The 18289-nt window shown below is 43.0% G+C and overlaps 1 non-coding gene across 1 annotated transcript; it reads left to right on the top strand.

The window, feature by feature from the left end:
• Window positions 1-4294: 4294 nt before the first annotated feature.
• On the top strand, window positions 4295-4367 carry TRNAR-ACG (transfer RNA arginine (anticodon ACG)). Its single transcript has one exon. It is a non-coding gene; the product is annotated as a tRNA-Arg (tRNA).
• Window positions 4368-18289: the final 13922 nt, after the last annotated feature.

The following is an 18289-nucleotide window of genomic DNA, read 5'->3' as shown; positions in this document are numbered from 1 at the left end:
CCCTGGGATGGGCTGTAGGGTCCCGTTCTGCTCCGATGGGTGAGGCTGCCCCTCAGGGGCTCCACAGCTGGTGGCCCCACCCTACGCTGTGCAGCAATGCTGGAGGCTTTGCTTGTTATTCAGAGGACACAGATTGGCCTCCAGCCTTTCTGCACTGTGGTCACAATTCACAGACACTCCGTCCCTGGATGGCCGGTCCCCAGGCCTTTGCTCCTTTCTTTCCCCACTTCTTCACCTGCTGAAACTCCAGCCTTCCTGGCAGGCTTAGCACAAGTGCTACCTCCTCTAAGAAATGAGCCCCTTCCTGGTACCCTCCTTCCTCGCTCCCAAGGCATCGGGCCTTGCCACTTACAGTGTTTGGATGGTCCAGGGCTGTGCTTGCTCCAAGTCTGCACCCCCCACAATGCCTGGCCCGTACCACCCCCAGACCCACGTTCTGGGTACCTGGGACCTCAAAATCCCTTGCCCAACAGATTCTGAACCTGCTTTTCTTAGTCCATCCTCCTGAGAGTAGCCTGTGCCACCACTGTGCACACTGGAGAAGTGGCCCCTTAAGGGGCAGGTGTTTGACTATAAGGACATGTGTGGGAAAGGGCCCTCGTGGGGTGGCATGGATCCGGGCTGGGAAGAGAGGGAAGCCACGCCACGGGCCTTGAACTGGGGCCACTCTCTGTGCTACCATGTTCCAGCTCAGAATGCTGAGGCATACAACAATTCCAAACTTGAACTTGGTCTTCCAGATTGTTATGGAGGTATATCTGTCAAGGTAGGAGGATAGAACATGTTTTATTTAACAGTGTGTTAGCTTGATTTATAACTTTTAAATATTTAGACATTAGCATGTGGCCCACATGTGTACTCTTGCCCCAGGTCCCACAAATGTTAGGGGCGAGCCTGTGTTTGGTGCACAGGTGGAAGTGCACAAATGTTTCTAAAGAGAATTGAAGCTGTTGGGGCGGGAAAAATCCCCTTTCTGCCCTTCTTGCATTCTTATGGCTGGACTAATAATAAAATTGACACAACCAGATTAAATTTTTTTTTAAATTTTATTTATTTATTTATTTTCCCCCCCAAAGCCCCAGTAGATAGTTGTATGTCATAGCTGCACATCCTTCTAGTTGCTGTATGTGGGACACGGCGTCAGCATGGCCGGAGAAGTGGTGCATCGGTGCGCGCCCGGGATCCGAACCCGGGCCGCCAGCAGCAGGGTGTGCACACTTAACCGCTAAGCCACTGGGCCGGCCTGACACAACCAGATTAACAGGAGAAAAACCCAGTTTAACACGTACGTATTGGAGATCATAGAGAAATGATGTTTGGAGAGTGAACAAAGCAAGCAGTATATATATCTTTTACACAAAGAAACAATAAATTTGTGAGGAATGACAGGACAAAGAAACTTAGATTTGAAGTACATAATTAGTGAGGAACTTAAGCAGAGTTTAGGCTTGAGGTAGTAAATTAGCAAGGTTTGTTTACACAGGCTTTTGGGCTCTGAATTCCCCAGCTCTGATGCTAAGGAGGCAGGGAGAGCACCTTCCACAGGGGAGATTTACTGACTTTTCAGGGGGAACAGACACAAGAGGGTCAGAATGCCCTTTTTGCTTCTCAAGTAACTTTAATTCAAAATAATCAATATGCTATTGTGGGATATTTTGGGGTGGCCTGCCCTGGGCCCCAGTAAAGCCCATGAGAATGTGGGGGGAGGCGAGCTATAGAAAGAGAACTGGGGGGAGTGACAGCCTTGGCCCCTGGAGCTGCCTTTTTCTGTGACTTCTGGGTGATGTCAGGACAGGTACCCTCAGTTCCCATGCCTTACAGTACTTGAAACATATTCCATAATCTAGTCCCAACTCATCATTCTTCAAGTGAGGAAACTGAGGCCCAGAAAGGTTAAGTGACCTGCTCCCCAGAATGACAGGTGGAGGTGGAGCTGGGATCCAGTCCTCCTGCTTCCCAGTCCCTGGGTGTTTCTGGGACCCTAACAAGACAGGGACACAAACAATCCCCATCCCTGTGGCCATTCCCACTGACTGCCTGAGGAGAAGGGGGACGGGACCCCATTCTGTGGCTAAAGCACCATTCCTTTGTTCTCTACTAGCAAACCATCCTCCTCCCCTTCATTTCACTTCCTGCCTTCCAATGGAAACCAAGCTCCGTGGGGGCTGGTTAGATCAGCTTGGGCTCAGGGGCCTCGTGTCTGGAATTGGGAGGAGGGGAGGGGTAGAGAAAACATTGCCTTCATTCCTTTGACCCCTGGTGGAATGACGTCGCCCCAACTGCAAGCCGGGACACAGTCGGGGTGCGGGCTCGCGCCCCCTTCCGTCCCCCGGGGCGCAGGGCGCGCCGTAGTGCTAACGCAGGGGCAGCAGGGAGCGAGTCACAGGTCTGGACGTTTCGTCCCAGCCCCTCCCTCCCCCCCTCCCAGCAGCCCTCTCTCCCTCCCCAGGCGCCAGAGAACTAGTTCAGCTCGCTAGCCCCGGTTGGCAACCACACGTGACACAGTGGTTTTTTTCGCCTTAAGGTCACGTCCTTGCGACATCTCTGCAGCTTCCGCCGACACCCACCGGCCCAGCCCCACCCCGGGGGCAAAGAGGCGGGGCAGCGGGACGCTGAGCCCCGCCCCCGCCAAGCCCCGCCCCGCCCGGCGTGGCCGCCAGAGGGCGCCGAGGCTCCGGAGCCCGGTCGGGGCGGCTCCCAGCCCCCGGCCCCCAGCTGCTCCCCGCCCCCGCCGCGCTGCTCTCAGCAGCTCGGCGGGGGCGGGGCGGGGGCCCGGGAAAGTCCCAGGGCGCGTCTGTGCCGGAAACATTAGTCACGTACCTGGAGCCGCAGAAAGTCCGGCTAGAAGGGATGCCAGCGCGAGGACCTGCCTTGCCAAAGGTCACACCCTGGGGAGGGTCTCCCAGGGCTGTGCCCTCCTGACACGGCCAGGTAGCTCTGATAGTGGCTGATACCTAGTTTGTTTGTAAATGAAGAGCTAGCCCAGGGTCCCTTCTTGCCGTTTTACTCAACAAACGCTGCCCGCTGCCCAAAGATAGACCTCCTTGGAGCCTCTTTTGAAATCATCGCTCTTTACACTGCATCAAAAGTAGGTCTCGCTTCATTTCCCAGTAAAAGGAACCAGAGCTCCTTGAAGAAAAGGCTGCTTCCAGGTCTGGGGCAGGCAAAGTACAACACGGTCCTGTAACATCTTATTTCAGAAGACAAGCCATCAAAGACACTTGGGTCGAAGGAAAGCTGAGTGGTTCCTCTGGCCAAAGGTGGGACAAGCATCAATAAGAATAGTGACTGTAATGAATTGAAACGAATCAAATAAAAATAAATATATTAGTTAAATCCATGAATTTATAATAATACTTAAAGTCATCGGTCCTCTTTGAAGCTACTAGGGCATTATTCTGAAAGGTGATAACTAAAGGGAAAGAAGCAAAGCATTTATCTGGCCTTTCCTTTATAGGCTGTATTTCTGGGTAACCAAATACAATAGTTGATGAGGGAAAGTTTTTCTTTATAAAAGAATCACAGCTAATAAATGCAGAAGTAATAGAATGAGAAAATCACTATGTTGCAAGGAAATCATGGATCCTACTGATCATTCTTAACATGCCCCCAAAATGGCACGACCAGGCATTAGGTGCCTCCTGATGTGAGGTAATAGAAAGCAGACAGCACTACCCCTGAAGTATTCGAGGCCAAAAAAAAAAAAAAAACCTGAAGCTAATCAAGCCTCCAGATCTAGCTACTATTTAAAGAAATATGAAGGATGGAGAAATATGTTAAAAGATACCAAAGATACAATCAGCTAAATATAGACTGTGGAAAGTTCTACAGGGCAAATGATCCAGTTTTCCCAACAAATTAATGGACTGGAGGAGGAGGAAGGGAGATCTATTAAGTAAAAGAGACTTAAGAGATCAACCAATGCAATTTTCGGACAATTTTGAAACATTCAGTAGAAACGAAATACAGATTGATTATTAGATAATATACAGAATTGGTTTTCTGTTGAGTGTGATAATGGTACTATGGTTCTATTTTTAAGGTTCTTATTCATTAGGAAAAAATACAGAAATACTTGTGGTGAAATGATATGATGTCTGGGATTTGTTTTATTTTTTTTCAATGAAAACATTTTGTTATGCAAACCAATTACAAAATAAACCATGCTTTCCCAGAACCAGTATAGGTTTTGGTTCTAATCCCTGTCTAAATAAAAAAATCAACCATTTCTTCCTCTGGTATAAACTGCATATAGTAATAAAAATGCTAATATTGACACTCATATTGCAGGTTTGGGCCAGTGGCACAATGGATAACGCGTCTGACTACGGATCAGAAGATTCTAGGTTCGACTCCTGGCTGGCTCACTCAGCTCACTTTTAACTTCAAATTCTCAAAGTCCTTGGAATGTGTTTCCCTGGAACCGATCCTTCACCTTCTGTGGTGCCATGGGATTTGCTTTAAAATACTCCCACAAAACAAGTGGCAGGGGAGAATTGAAACAAAAATAGCAGAAAGTTGATAACTGTGGAAACTGGGTCTCTCTACTTTAGTGTGTGATTGAAAACTTCTCGTAATAGCTTTTAAAAAGTATGTCCCTCATTTGGCCCCTTCCAGATATATAGCTAAATATATGCGGTGTGAAGAAACTTTTCTATTTTTCTCTGCATTTCCCTCCATGCATTCCTATCAACTTTCCTATATTTCCTTCATTTGAAAATGAAAATAACCTATAAAAAGAGAAATAATTAGCAATCGTCCCTTCCTTTTTTAAATCTAGAACAGTTCTATACATAATCCAGAACTCAAAATGGTTAAACTAAAGAGGAAACTGAGACTCAGAACTTCAGAGTTTTATAGCCCATTTGATTTATTGTTCTGGTTTGCTTATTTGTTTGGTTTTTGTTTGTTTGTTTAGATAACCTTAGGAGGTAGCTCATAATAAACACTAATTTCTTATGGACCCCAAAATGTGCTGTTTGGGCTCAGGAGTCTAGCTTGTCAAGGTATAAACAAATTTGTGCTCCTCATTTAAAGCCTGCGAATGTCAATTCTTGGTGGAAGCAAAGGAGAAAGGTTAATGAGCTGTGAGGAGGCAACTTTATTGTACCAAAATCTTTCTCCCAAACAGGACCCTTCTTGTGTTTCACTTTCCTCTTTTGTAAGATGGGGCTGTTTTGCTTCTTCCTGGTAGAGTTATAAGGGCTAATTAAAGCCTGTGGAAGCACTTTTAAAGATTCTAAGATGTACCATGGTTGAGAGGTGAAAACTATCATTAATATATTTTAATCATCACGTTAAATACCCACATGACACACTCACCTCTTCTCCATTCAGGCAGATTTTTGCAAAGGGGTAATTAACAGCGATGACGTCATAACCACAGATCGCTGCTGTTTTCATCCTGAAAGCTGCAAAGTTTCCAAATGCTTACTAACTCCTCATTAGACTTTTAATACATAATAAAGTGCAGATTCCCCATATATGAGTGAAAGTCTCCTGAAAAGAGAAACCTTTTCCTTTGTAAACAGAGTAAATGAACATTAAAAGTGGTCATCTTTTAGGTAAGCTGGCCAAAAACCCAGAGGGCAGCAGTAATAAAATACTGAGATTGCATGTTTGGAAAATCTACTTGACTGCTTCCAAAAAGACCCCCAGAGCCCTGTACTGGCCTTTTAAGTCCTCACCGGGAGGCGAGGAGCTGCAAGATTCCTGTCTCCTGGCACCTGGGAAGGGATGACAGGCAGCTTTTCAACAATTAAATGCCAAGCCCTCTGTGAAACAGCTGACGGCTGAATTGATAATGTAGACACCAGCCACAGTAATGCAGCTCCTTGAACTTCTAATACAATGGGCTCAAATCCCCTTGCGGTGGGAAACCCTGTGTCCTTTTCCAGTATCTACAGGGAATCACCGGATAGTGGGGTGGAGCAGCACAACTGTACGTGTTACCTAGTGACTTCCGGTTCTGATTTCCGGAGAGAATTCTCTGTGACCCACATTTCACCTCTTGTTTTCTCTCCAATCCGTGTCAACCCTAACATGTAAAAAAGTCCCTTTTCCTCGAGGTCCCTGAAACACCACTCACCAAGGCAGCTGTGAATGTGTGGCAGACTTGTGCTGAGGATTTGGAGGCAGCAATGAGGGCTACCTCACGGAAGAGCTCAGAGGAGAGTTTAAGACAGAATAGTAGATAGCCCTCAGCCACACTTCTTTCTCTCACTCCACCCTCCTTTCCCCACCGGGGCCCCTCCCCCTGGGCATCTCTCCCACTTGGCTCCACCTCCAGCCACTTTGCGAGCCATCTCCCTCTCCTTTGTTCCTCTCCCTAGCAAACTCACCCCAAATACCCGTTCTTTTCTTGTGCTAAGCAGTCTGGCTCTTTGTCTCATTCCCAGGTGGCCCCAGCCCTGCTATCTTTCTACAATCACAAAGGCCCATCAGTTTGCTTTTCTAAACAAAGATGGTTCTCCTCCAAGAAGAATTGTGTTCTGTATCACGCAGGAATGCTTTTCAGTAATTAACAATTTCTGCAGCAATTAACAGAAAAATCCATCTAATGATGCCTTATATCAGCAGCTCTCACACTTTTTTGATTTCAGGACTCCTTTATACTCTTAAAAATCATTAAGGATCCCCAAAAGCCTTTGTTTATGTGGGTTATGTCTATCAATATTTACTGTATTAAATATTAAAGCTGAGAAATTTTAAAAATCTATTTATTAATTCATTTAAAAGTTAACATAAATAGTACATTTTTATGAAAAATAGCTCTGTTTTCCAAAACAAACAAATGAGTGAGAATGACACTGCTTTACATTCTTGCAAATCTCATTCTTATGTGACTTAATAGAAGACAGCTGGATTCTTCTGTCTCCTTCTCCCTTCAGTGTGTTGTGATATCAAACAGCATGTAGCTGAAACCGGGGGCCAACTTGCCTCAACTATGCTCAGTTAGTTGCCTGTTTGCAAAAGTAGTTAGATAATGTATTACTAAAGCCCACCCTATAGATAATATCTCTGACGCCTGGGTCACCATGGTAATGAGTGCTTAAGTTTTTCAGGAACTGAGAGTAGACTCCCTGTCTAGTTCAGGTGGGTTAAGACCACCGACACATCAACTGGACCTTCGAGAATGCTCAATGGGTGACCCTTTGACATTAGGGGGCTGAAATATCCACCCTCAGATCATGCTAATGCCACTGTTTTGTCAACATGCGCCCTATGAAGAGCCATGAAGCTTGATTACGCTTGCACAGATCATCAGCTACCTCACTTCTTACCTCCAATCATCTATTCCCACACTTCAGACCACCCTGCCCTTCATCCCCTAAATATCCCTAATCCCCGTTTGCAGGTAGGTGGATTTGAAACTTATTCTCCCGTCTCCTCGCTTGGCTGCCTTGTGAATAAACCCTTTCTTGGCTGCAAATTTGTCATCTTTGTGGTTGGCATGCTGTGCATGGGCAACATGAGCCTGGTTCTGGTAACATGGCCTCTGGAAAACCCCACTGTATGCTTGTAAGAGAATGAGGATGAAAAAAGCAAATAACTTCTTAATATTATTATGAAAATTGTTTTGTCCTCGTGGGACCTCTTAAAGGGTCTCAGGGATCCCCAGAGATCTCCAGAACATACTTTGAGAACCACTACCTTAAAACATAAAGGCATTTATTGTTTACTTAATAAGAGGTCTGAGGTAGGTGGGCTCAGGGTTGGTTCAGCAGGTAACATCACTGAAGACCCTGGTGCTTTCCTACTTTCCGTTCTGCCAACATTGCATGTTGGCTTCTCATCTTCAGGCTTGCTGGAAGACAGCAGACACAGCTCCAGACTCCGACTCTGCACATTCAAAGGAAGGAAGCAGGAGGTGTATCCAGTGAGGCTACCTTCTCCTCATCTCTGTTTCTTACCAGCAAGAGAAAATTTTTTCTAGAAGCCCTCCAGCAGACTTCTCTTGAACCTTATTGACATTGATGGGTCACATGGGTACTCTTAACTGCAGAGGAAGATGGGAAAGCAAGTCTCTGGAGAAGGGGAACAAGATGGCTATGATAAGCTAAACCCAAGCCTCCCTCCTGGGGCTGGGCACATGGTTGCCCAAACAAAACCAAGGTTCTGTTAGCAATGTAATGGGGGGTTGGCTGCATGGTAAGCAACAAACAGTGCTACCCCTAGCTCTTAAACTAATAAATATTTCTCCTGCTACACCTTTATCCACAATAACAATACAGAGGTGTGAGTGACCCAATACTGTTGGCAGAGCCTCAACCAGAAGACTTGGATTTCTAGTAAAAATGATCTCATGGGAATGTCTGGTCAACTTGAGCCACCAAGTTGGGTGAAAGTGCAGAAAAGCATTGTTATTTTTCAAACATTAAGATGAACATGAGGGGCTGGCCCAGTGGTGTAGTGGTTAAGTTCACATGCTCCACTTTGGTGGCCCGAGGTTCACAGGTTCGGATCCTGGGCAGGGACCTACACACTGCTTGTCAAGCCATGCTGTGGTGGTGTCCCACATACAAAAAATAGAAAAAGACTGGCACAGATGTTAACTCAGTGACAATCTTCCTCTAGCAAAAAGAGGAAGATTGGCAACAGATGTTAGCTCGGGGCCAATCTTCCTCAGCAAAAAAAAAAAAAAAGATGAACATGAAATTGAACACAAAAATCCTTCATCATCTAGATCCCCAAGGCCATCTCTAAGGTCATTTTATGAATATCGTCTCAGAAAGAGTTCTCTGTGGTTTGCTTGGATGTAAGATTTTTGTGGAAACAACAGAATTCCACACTAAAGATTATCATAAAGATTGAAGATTATTATTTCACTTACATGGATTATCAAGCAAAGCTATGGCCTCACATAATTCTAGTGATGAGCCACAAATTTGGAGATGCTAAGCCAATCTTTTGGGAAATATCCATTGAGCAGACTTGGAAAATATAACTAAGAATATTATTATTTGTATTTGAAACTTTTCCCATTCCAAAAGGGATTCTAGTAGCAACAACACAAATAATAAAATAAAATACTTTGGATATCTACAATAAGAATTTTTCTAACCAAAGTAAAGAAATTAGACAGGAAGGAAAACAAGACAGGAAAAATAGGATGAAGCTAAAGTTAGTGTCTAAAATTCATGACATAAGGTTACTTACTGTTCTTAGAAGTGACTTTCAAATTTGGCACTTAACTGCCAGCAGCCCAATCAAAGACAGAAATGCAGTCAATTACACAATTCCACTGTTACTGAGGAAAATTTTCTCCCTCAGGCCCACATACATACATATATACAAACGTACATACACACATACAGGCATTGCAATATCTAAAAAAAAAAACAAGCTTTCAAAACCATCTCTACAATAAACACAGTGAAGAGTTAAATAGGGCTTCTTCTTATAGTCTTGTTACTGAACTAAGTGGGTTCGCCTCCTGGCAAGTTAAATCAGACTCTCCACCAGTGGTAGTTGTCTCGCAAGGTAAAGTATATTTGCAGCAAATAGGAGACCATGCGGAATCATTTCCAAAGTCATGGAGTCCCCGAACAAAGGGAAGCAGGGACCTTTTATTTCGGATGGGGAATGAATATTCAAAGGGGAGAGGCGAGTATTCGCTTGCGCAGGCTCAGCTGGAAAACCTGCTTCCACACACACTGCAGGTTATGGTAATGCGGCCTAAGCTCCTCCTGGAGGGATCTTAGCATTAAAAATAAGGCAGAGGTCATGGGCGTAGCTCTTCTGGTGAGGCTTGGTCTGGTTCAGGGTGGTTGGTGGTTGCATCTCCTTAACATAACAAAAGGGAAAAAAACAACTTGGAAAAACAGTTAAATGCTTCCAAACCCACCCTTGAGTTCCTCGGGGCACCTAGTCGGTGACAGTCTTCAACATAGGTGACAGTCTTCAACATAGGTGGAGGGCGTAATGCCATAACGTGATGTTACAAATGCCCAAAAGTAAAATTTGGAGACAACAGAAATCTGCAAACAGCAAGATGCAAATGAGAGATTAGTACATTCTAACTTTACCACAGGACAAATCTGATGAGTAAAAGTAAAATAAATCAGTAAATATTTTGAGAAATAATTAGTACAGATTGAATTTTAATAAGAATATCTAGCAACCATAGATGATTGAGGGTGAGATGGAGAGAACAGAGAATAAAGTTTTTAAAACTAGACTTTTAACATTCCTACATGAGAATTCAAAGTCTCCCAGGTTAATAATAGAAATGAATACTAGAACTAAACAATTGTGTAAAAGCCTAATAAATTGAAAAAGTTAGGAGAACAGATGAGTTAAGGTTATCTGTCAATATAATTCAAGAGGAAACAAAAAGTTTAAAGTACCCCACACAAAGCCCATAAATTGAAAGGGAGAGAACAAATAAGAATTAAAATAAATTTAAAAGGAAATAGGAGGGGCCGGCCCCGTGGCTTAGCGATTAAGTGTTGTTGGGGGCCTGGGTTCAGGTCCCGGGTGCGCACCGACGCACCACTTGTCCGGCCATGCTGGAGCCGCGTCCCACATACAGCAACTGGAAGGATGTGCAGCCGTGACATACAACTATCTACTGGGGCTTTGGGGAGAAAAAGGGAAAAAAAGGAGGGGAATTGGCAATAGATGTTAGCTCAGGGCCGGTCTTCCTCAGCAGGGAGAGGAGGATTGGCATGGATGTTAGCTCAGGGCTGATCTTCCTCACAAAAAAAAAAAAAGGAAATAGGATATGGTAAAATTTCATCAATTAAAGCATTAAATGTAAATAGGCTGAACTCTCCTATAAAAAGAAGGCAGTTCACTGACTGTTAAAAGAACAAAATCTAACAATTTGTTGCTTACAAGAGACACACAAACCAAAAAAATCAACAGAGCAGCAGTGTAAGAGGATATTCCTATGTGAAGAGAAGAAAAGCTGGGATTACTATTTTGGTAGCAGATAAAGCAGATGCAATAGCAAAAGGCAGTACAATAAATAAGTAAGGTAATTACATAATGGCCAAATTATGAAAATTGAAAAATATTGAATGTATGTGTTACAAAAACCACTGCAACAAAGTCCAGAAAAGAAAATGGACAAAAAGGCAATAAAACAAATAAAAGAACAAATAAAAGAAATAAAAACAAATATTATTTTAATTAGAACCCTCAACAATCCATTTCTGGAAATAGTAGACAAAGAATAAATTGGAAAATGGTATATGATTGAATAACTCATTCAATAAAAATTTTGGACAGCTCACTAGGTTCCAGGGCCTGTGCTACACGCTAAAAGATAATTCTGTAAACAATATGAGTTTAACAGACATGTGGAGAAACTAAAGATGGGACAAGTTCGTATAGTCTCTTTTCAAATGTACATCAATCATACCATCCACAAATAAACATACAAAAAACTGTGATCCTATATTGGACCACAAAGAGTCATTCTTAATTTAGCACAGATTAATGAGTTTATTCAACTTATTTGGTTTGGTATTGATGGTGCTCAGGGCAGGCCACCCCAAGATGCACCACTCTGGTATGCAGATTATTTCGAGCTAAAGACAATAAAGACTCAGAAAACTCAGGAAGAACATTTGAGTTTCCCCTCCCAAAATGCCTAAAGAGCTTAACATAAAAGATCTGTTTCAGGAAGGAGTTATTATCATGATGGCTGTAATATAATGTAAAATAGATGTTACAATAGGAAAGGCACCAACAAGCCCATCTTATCAAAATTCTGTCTCTTCCTGGCCACATTCTCTGGGTGGCCCTGCTGGGCATTGCCAGACAAACATTTACATTTATAAGGGAAATCTCCATTTGTAAAGGTATCTCCTTCTCTGTGCTAGGAGGAGGGGGGGATGACCTCATCTCTAAAAACTTATCAATGTGAAAGGTGAGGCCTTAAATCTGCTAGAACAAAACAAGAGTAATAACCTTACTCTTGTTTACTGTGCTTTTCTGGTAATCTCTGGTAACTGACCCCCAACATCCTCCTTTGTCTTTGGCTGAAGATGGTATTTAAGACAAGAATTTCTGCTATTGTGTTGAGAAACTCAGTTTCCTTGGTTTCTCCCATGTATACATGTTATTAAACTTGGTATTATTTTCTCCTGCTAACCTGTCTTTTTAATTATTTGGCCAGCCAGAAGAACCTTAAGGGAAAGGACAGCGGGGGATTCTCCCTCTTCCCCTACAGTATTCACAGAAAGACAGAAATATCACCCACCAAATGTGGTCAATCCATTAAAATTTTTTAAAATAACAAAACAAAATGTCAATCACATAGCAATGTTTTGACACATTTAAATGCTCTCTTTGGGGCCGGCCCCGTGGCTTAGCAGTTAAGTGCTCGTGCTCCGTTGTTGGCGGCCCGGGTTCAGACCCCGGACGCGCACCGACGCACCGCTTCTCCCGCCATGCTGAGGCTGCATCCCACATACAGCAACTAGAAGGATGTGCAGTTATGACATACAACTATCTACTGGGGCTTTGGGGGGAAAATAAATAAAAATAAAATCTTCAATAAAAAAATAATAATAAATAAATAAATAAATAAATGCTCTCTTTGGAAGTTCTTGGGTTACACAGGAAATCCAGAACATATGTAGTGGACATCTGTGGTTTTTGCCCCGCCCCGTTTCTTCTCCCTTCTGGTAACAGAGGTCATCTCTTTCTTTGGAGAACTTCCTCTCCCCCACTCTGCTTGACTTTGGTGGGACTGTCAATCCGCTGGTTCTGTGATAAGGAGGTGACCCAGATGGCTAGAGTAACTTGTTCTTGTGAAGACAATGATTGTCCTAGAATGGGCATGTGATCCCAAGCAGGCCGATCAGAGCCCTTTTCAAAGACTAATATGAACACTGGGGGGGAGAGATTCATGGTAAATTCTCCAGGATTCTGAGGGTTAAGGAGGACATAAACCTAGTGACCATCTCACTTGCCATGTGCAGAGAGTCTACCTGAGGTTGAAACCCACACAAAGCAAACAACTAAGATATGGGAGTGAGAGGGCCAGCATCCTAATATATTGCTTGGACCCCTGGAACCAGCCATACCTGAAGTTGCTAGAGCCAAGAAATTCTCCCCCTTTTTCTTTTAAAATTATGGTAAAATATATAGAACATAAAATTTACCATTTTAACCCTTTTTAAGAGTACAGTTCAGTGGGATTAAGTACACTTACATTGTTATGCAACCATCACCACCATCCATCTCCAGAATTTTTCCATCATCCCAAACTGAAACTGTCCATTAAATAACAACTCCCCTTTCCCCCTTCCCTCAAGAAATTCCCTTTGAGGCTTAAACTGTTTGAGTTCGATTTCTATACCCTGTAATCAAAAAAGTCAACTACTACAACTTTGTAAGAGAATATTTTTTAAACAATGAAAACATAATACAAAATACGCAGTTATCATATGTAAGAAGAACTATAAAAGTATTCATACTCTTTGGCACAGTAATTTTATTCTGGGGAGTATAACCCCCATGCACAAAAAAACCCTATATTGAACAAAAGCATTCAGGCTATTGATAATAGTGAATTATGAAAACATGATATACAGCAATACAGGTGACAACTAAGCAAAAATTTTTATGATATATGTGGATCATGTAAAAACATGAAAATGTTCATATAAAATAAAATAAAGTGGAAGATGAAGGCATAGGCAGACTCTGAACTCACCTCCTCCCACGGACACAGCCAATTTACAACTACTCGTGGAAAAATTACCCCCTGAGACAGAACTGAAAACTGGATAAGAGGAACTCCTGCAACAATGGACAATCCTCACTGAGATAGAAGAGGCAGAAACTCCCTTCTGGAGAGGAAAAACGCCGCCTTCACAAGCCGCCAGCTTCACGGCCGCCCGGGAGCAGCCCAAGGTCTGCAGCCTTCCCTGGAGGCGCGGGGCCCTGAGCCGGGGAGCACCCCCGCTGTGGGCATTTTGTGGACCCAGCACAATTGAGACGAGTGGCATAATATCTGACTTTGCCTGCCACTAAAACACTGGGGAGTACCCCCAGAAAAGCTGGTTTAAAAAGAAATTAAAACTGGCTCTTAAAGGGCCCACGCGCAAACTCACCCGTTTCAGAAAGCAACCTAAAATCACCAGAAAGAAAGGTGCACAGTGCTTTGGTGAAAAGAGACTCACCTAATAGGCCCTGAGAGCATCTCGATGAGAGGTGAGACCTCTCCAGGGACTGGGACATTGGCGGCGGCCATTGTTGTGGCCTGGTGTGGGCGTGCTGACACAGACGCCATTGGAGTTCTCCCTGAGGCCTGCTAGCCCAGGGTCTGCCCCACCTGCTAGAGCACCGATTTAATCCAGCTCAGCCAGGGCAGACAGCCCACCCTAGAGACTGGCCCCACCCAACAACAAGCCCTCAGGCAACTTGTGGGCCTGCATAGATTGGTGACTGGATTCTCTGCAGCCTGGCAACTGAGCCGACTTCAGTGGGGCACGGTGTGCACAAGGAGCGGGTGGAGAGTGTGGGGCGGTGGTGGAGTGTGTGGGGCTCCCGCTGTGGAGAGACTGGGTCCACTTTGGGAGGTCAGGGCGCCCACACAGGGCAGGACTGTGTTGACTGTGTGTGTAGACCTGTGGGCAGCAGGGCTTGTCAGCTGCAGAAGACTTGTGCTTCTCAAAGACCCACCTAGGGGGTTTGCCCCACCTTCCAAAGCGTGAAACAATTGGGTGCTCCAGTGCGTGAGGCCAGCCCCACCCAGCTGCAATCCTCAGAGAACTGACAAGAGACCTAAAGCCTGGAGGCTTATAGCAATTGTAAGGCCCTGAGCCTAACAACCTGCCACGCTGGGGGCCTACTCACTTAAAAGAAATACTGCAACACAAATATGGTATTAGAACTTGCAGCCAACTGTGCTGGGGATCCCCACACCTGATAAAGAGACTGAAGGGCCCACAACAACTACAAGCAGCTGAGCATTACAACAGCTGGCCAGGAGCATAACTCGGCCTCCCTGGGTGCCTACAGGGAGAGCAAACAGGCCACAACAGAAGGATACACGTAGCCCACATAGAGGTCACCCCTGAAATGTTGAGAACTGAGGGAAGCACACTGCAGGTCTCCTAAGGCATCACTTAAATAAGGTCACCTATCCAAGAGCCTGGTTTTGTACTTTATGTAAATGGAATCATACAACGTGTGCTCTTTTGTGGCTGGCTTTTTTGCTCAACAATCTGTGAGATTCATTCACCTGTTGCATGTAGTTGTAGTTCATCTATTCTCGTTGCTATATAGCACGGGTCAGCAAACTTTTTCTGCATAGGGCCAGGCTTCCCTGGTGAATTCTACCAAACATTCAAAGAAGACTTAATACCCATCCTTCTCAAACTCCTCCAAAAAATTGAGGAGGGGGGGAAGCTCCCCAACTCATTCTACGAAGCCGACATTACCCTGATACCAAAACCAGAGAAGGACAACACAAAAAAAGAAAATTACAGGCCAATATCACTGATGAACATCGATGCAAAAAACCTCAACAAAACACTAGAAAATCGCATACAACAATACGTTAAAAAGATTATACACCATGATCAAGTGGGATTTATTCCAGGGATGCAGGGATGGTTTAACATTCGCAAATCAATCACCTTAATACACCACATTAACAAAATGAAGAATAAAAATCACATGATCATCTCAATAGATGCAGAGAAAGCATTTGACAAGATACAGCATCCATTGATGATAAAAACTCTGAATAAAATGGGGATAGAAGGAAAGTACCTCAACATAACAAAGGCCATATATGAGAAACCCACAGCTATCATCATCCTCAATGGTGAAAAACTGAAAGCTATCCCTCTAAGATTGGGAACCAGACAAGTATGCCCACTGTCACCACTCCTATTTAACATAGTACTGGAAGTCCTAGCCAGAGCAATCAGGCAAGAGAAAGAAATAAAAGGGATCCAAATTGGAAAGGAAGAAGTGAAACCGTCACTATTTGCAGATGACATGACTTTATATATAGAAAACCCTCAAGAATCCACCAGAAAACTTTTAGAAGTAATAAACGAATATGGTAAAGTTGCAGGATACAAAATCAACATACAAAAATCAGTTGCATTTCTATACACTAACAACGAAGTAGCAGAAAGAGAAATTAAGAATACAATCCCATTTACAATTGCAACAAAAAGAATAAAATACCTAGGAATAAACTTAACCAAAGAGGTGAAAGATCTGTACACGGAAAACTATAAAACATTTCTGAAAGAAATTGAAGAAGACACAAAGAAATGGAAAGATATTCCGTGCTCTTGGATTGGAAGAATTAACATAGTTAAGATGTCCATACTTCCTAAAGCCATCTATAGATTCAATGCAATCCCTATCAAAGTTCCAACAACATTTTTCACAGAAATAGAACAAAGAATCCTAAAATTTATATGGAACAACAAAAGGCCCCAAATAGCTAAAGGAATCCTGAGAAAAAAGAACAAAGCTGGAGTTATCACACTCCCTGATTTCAAAATATACTACAAAGCTATAGTAACCAAAACATTATGGTACTGGTACAAAAACAGACACACAGATCAATGGAATAGAATTGAAAGCCCAGAAATAAACCCACACATCTATGGACAGCTAATCTTTGACAAAGCAGCCAAGAACATACAATGGGGAAAAGAAAGTCTCTTCAACAAATTGTGTTGGGAAAACTGGATAGCCACGTAGACCCTTACCTTACACCATACACAAAAATTAACTCCAAATGGATTAAAGACTTGAATGTAAGACCTGAAACTATGAAACTTCTAGAAGAAAACATAGGCAGTACACTCTTCGACATCAGTCTTAGCAACATATTTTCAAGCACCATGTCTGACCAGGCAAGAGAAACAATAGAAAAAATAATCAAATGGGACTACATCAAACTAAAAAGCTTCTGCACAGCAAAGGAAACCATCAACAAAACGAAAAGACAACCTAACAATTGGGAGAAGATATTTGCAAACCATACATCTGATAAGGGCTTAATCTCCAAAATATATAAAGAACTCATGCATCTCAACAGCAAAAAAACTACCAACCCAATTAAAAAATGGGCAAAAGACCTGAACAGACATTTCTCCAAAGAAGATATACAGATGGCCAACAGACACATGAAAAGATGTCCAAAATCATTAACTATCAGGGAAATGCAAATCAAAACTACAATGAGATATCACCTCATGCCGGTCAGAATGGCTATAATTAACAAGACAGGAAACAACAAGTGTTCAAGAGGATGTGGAGAGAAGGGAACTCTCATACACTGCTGGTGGGAGTACAAACTGGTGCAGCCACTATGGAAAACAGTGTGGAGATTCCTCAAAAAATCAGGGATAGAACTACCATCTGATCCAGCTATTCCACTGCTGGGTATTTATCCAAAGAACTTGAAAACACCAATGCATAAAGATACATGCACCCCTGTGTTCATTGCAACATTATTCACAATAGCCAAGACTTGGAAGCAACCTAAGTGCTCATCAAGGGACGAATCGATAAAGAAGATGTGGTATATATACACAATGGAATACTACTCAGCCATAAGAAACGATGAAATCCAGCCATTTGTGACAACGTGGGTGGACATTGAGGGTATTATGTGAAATAAGTGAAATAAGCAAAGTGAAATAAGTCAGAGGGAGAAGGTCAAATACCGTATGATTTCCTTCATTAAGTAGTAGATAATAAGAACAATAAACAAACACATAGAAACAGAGATTGGATTGGTGGTTACCAGAGGGGAAGGGGGAGGGAGGAGGGTGAAAGGGATAATTGGGCACATGTGTGTGGTGATGGGTTGTAATCAGTACTTGAGAGTGGTGAACATGATGTAATCTATGCAGAAATAGAAGTATAATGATGTGCACCTGAAATTTATACAATGTTATAAACCAAAGTTGTTGCAATAAACAAAAAATTTAAAAAAAACCCACCTCATGTGTATGGATTAAAATTTTGCTGTAGTCAAAAAAAATAAATAAAGTGAAAAAAGCAAGAGAAATAGCAGGCATGCATTGATGATAAGTGTATAGGAATGAAAGACTTGAATACACACTTCTCAGAAGCCCATGTAAATTTGCTCAACTTCATTAATCACCAGAGAATTACAAATTAAAACCGTAATGTGGTACCACTGCACACCCACCAGAATGGCTCAAAAGAAAAGACAATACCAAGTGTTGGTGAGGATATGGAATGACTGGAACTCTCATACACTGTTGCTGGGAGTGTAAATTGGTACAATTGTATTAGAAAACTGTTTGGCAGTATCTATTCCACT

Source organism: Diceros bicornis, chromosome X (genome assembly GCF_020826845.1).
Source record: "Diceros bicornis minor isolate mBicDic1 chromosome X, mDicBic1.mat.cur, whole genome shotgun sequence".
Taxonomy (NCBI): domain Eukaryota; kingdom Metazoa; phylum Chordata; class Mammalia; order Perissodactyla; family Rhinocerotidae; genus Diceros; species Diceros bicornis.
This window is presented reverse-complemented; position numbering and strand designations above follow the sequence as displayed.